The 1,885-nt window shown below is 54.6% G+C and overlaps 1 protein-coding gene across 7 annotated transcripts in view; it reads left to right on the forward strand.

Moving 5' to 3' along the window:
* SUN1 (Sad1 and UNC84 domain containing 1) overlaps positions 1–1,885 on the forward strand; it is a 35,857-nt gene that overhangs the window by 4,515 nt on the left and 29,457 nt on the right. Inside the window, exon 3 of one of the 7 annotated variants that reach the window (XM_010570254.1) lies at positions 300–493. The exons of 5 other annotated variants lie outside the window; for them this stretch is intronic. The gene's annotated coding sequence lies outside the window, so the exon portion shown is untranslated. Of the gene's footprint in view, positions 1–299; positions 494–782; positions 882–1,885 lie in introns of those variants that run through there. One more of the 7 variants, XM_010570255.1, reaches the window with a different exon arrangement.

Raw genomic sequence — 1,885 nt, forward strand, 5'->3', positions numbered from 1 at the left:
GTTTACCCGTCACAATCTGACTGGCGGCTGCTGCCGCCCGCTCCCGCCTCGGCCCGCCCGCCCGCCGCTTCCCGCCGTCAGGGCCGGTCCCGGGCAAAGGCGGGCTCCGGCGGCCAGGGCCGCGTTAGGGAGCTGCCCGTGAGGGAGCCCTTGGGGCGTTGTGTTTCGGTCTCTGCATCCCCCTCCCGGCCGGGGGGGGAGATCGGCTTTTCCTCAGCTCGGCCGGTGGTCCGAGGAAGGCGGCAGGGCGTGAGGACATCGGGCTGGAGTTGTTGGGTCAAGCGCGGAGCTCTCTTCAGGGCCCGAAGTTGCTTGGATCGGCTGCTGTTAAGCTGGAAGGAGAGAGACAAATCTCTGCCTGCTTGGGTGCCCTCTGGGCCTGGCCTTTGGAGCATTCCCTTGTCAGAAGTTACTACAACCTGCAGCTTTCCACTCTGATAAAGAATTGATAAGCGCGCTGTAGTGCCTGCGCTCGCTGAGCTTTACTGCAAAGGTAATGTACTGTAATCGATGTTGTGGTCAGGTGCTGGGTGATGCCAAACCTGTCTTCGCTGCGTTCCCTCCCCTGGTTGTCACCTCAGGGCAGCTGGTGCCAGTGAACTGCTTCTGTGGGGAGTGTTGTTAAACAGGTAGGGTTTTACTGTAAAAGAGTTTGGCATCACTGACCAAGTGAGTAATTGCTTGTAGTTGTACTGCAAAACTTGATTATTACAATATTGTGCTCGTTTTGAGATGGTAGAGCTGTCTTCCTCGTGTGGTGATCATGTTTTGTTGCCCTTCAGTGACCACAGGGGTAGAAGCGTCTGAAACACGAAACTGTTTAGAGGCAGCGCCTGTTTTCTGGCAGCCTCAAGAAGTTTCATGTCTGCTGGAAAGAAAAAGTATTTGGTTTGCCTTATTTTATGTTTCTTTATTTATTAAAAAAAAGGTATTGCTTATAATACGTTATAGGAAATTAAAATCTTAGCTAGCAAGTTCCAGGTTCCATGTTTTTGCAGTATGTGCAATCCCGCTATCCCATGGTCTGGTTTCAGTTTAACATCATGCAAAAAGGAAGTGAAATCTTTGCTCATTTTGTTAAAATTTTCCCTCTTGGTGCTTTGCAACCGACTATTGCAGGGTAATGCTTCTGTTGGATTTCCAAGTTAATCTTAATGTCTAATTCCCCCTCTCGCCTGCGGGGGTGTATTAGTGTTTGCTAATTTTCATAATAATATTATGGAAGTGAGTCGCAGGCTGCTTTGTTGTCGGTGATCTGTATGGAGGGCTTTATTGACAAGCTTAGTAGGCTTTTTACGTTGATGTATTGGTAAGCGTGGCGCGCATATCTTAAATCTGTGCTGCTTGACCAACCGGTGACTCGGTGACGGCGAGAGTTGCGGACGCTTCAGGCGTTGAGGTGTAGGCGTCAGTTACAACGAGTAGGACGTTGGGTCGGACTTGTGGGGTTCGCTAATACTGAGGTTGTTTTCGCGGGCCGGTGAAGCGGTTTAGGGACGCGAGGCAGCCAAGTCGGATACCTAGCCTTCTGTTTGTTACCTGCGGGCGAGCCTACAGTTGGAGGAACGCCAGCGGCGGGTCCCCTCCGCCTTCGCGGGATAAGCTCTCCGGAGCCGGACCCTCTCCGCGGGGGCAACCAAGGGGTTAAAAGCTGTGGGCTGGCTGAGGCGGCCGCGTCCAGTGAATTCAAACTCTGCCTCTGAGTGACAAGGGAGGCTCCGGGAGGCTGGGTCAGATCCCTCGGATCCTGCGGGCTTTGTTGGGGCCGGGGAAGCCATTTTGGGATCCTGCGGTGTGGCATGGAACAGCATGTCCCGTCCGCCGGGGAGCGCGCCCTGAGCCCGGGCCGCCTCGGCGGGCGCGGCGCGGCGGCCCCCCGGCCCCC

This window comes from Haliaeetus leucocephalus, unplaced genomic scaffold (genome assembly GCF_000737465.1).
Source record: "Haliaeetus leucocephalus isolate CR32 unplaced genomic scaffold, Haliaeetus_leucocephalus-4.0 Scaffold295, whole genome shotgun sequence".
NCBI lineage: Eukaryota > Metazoa > Chordata > Aves > Accipitriformes > Accipitridae > Haliaeetus > Haliaeetus leucocephalus.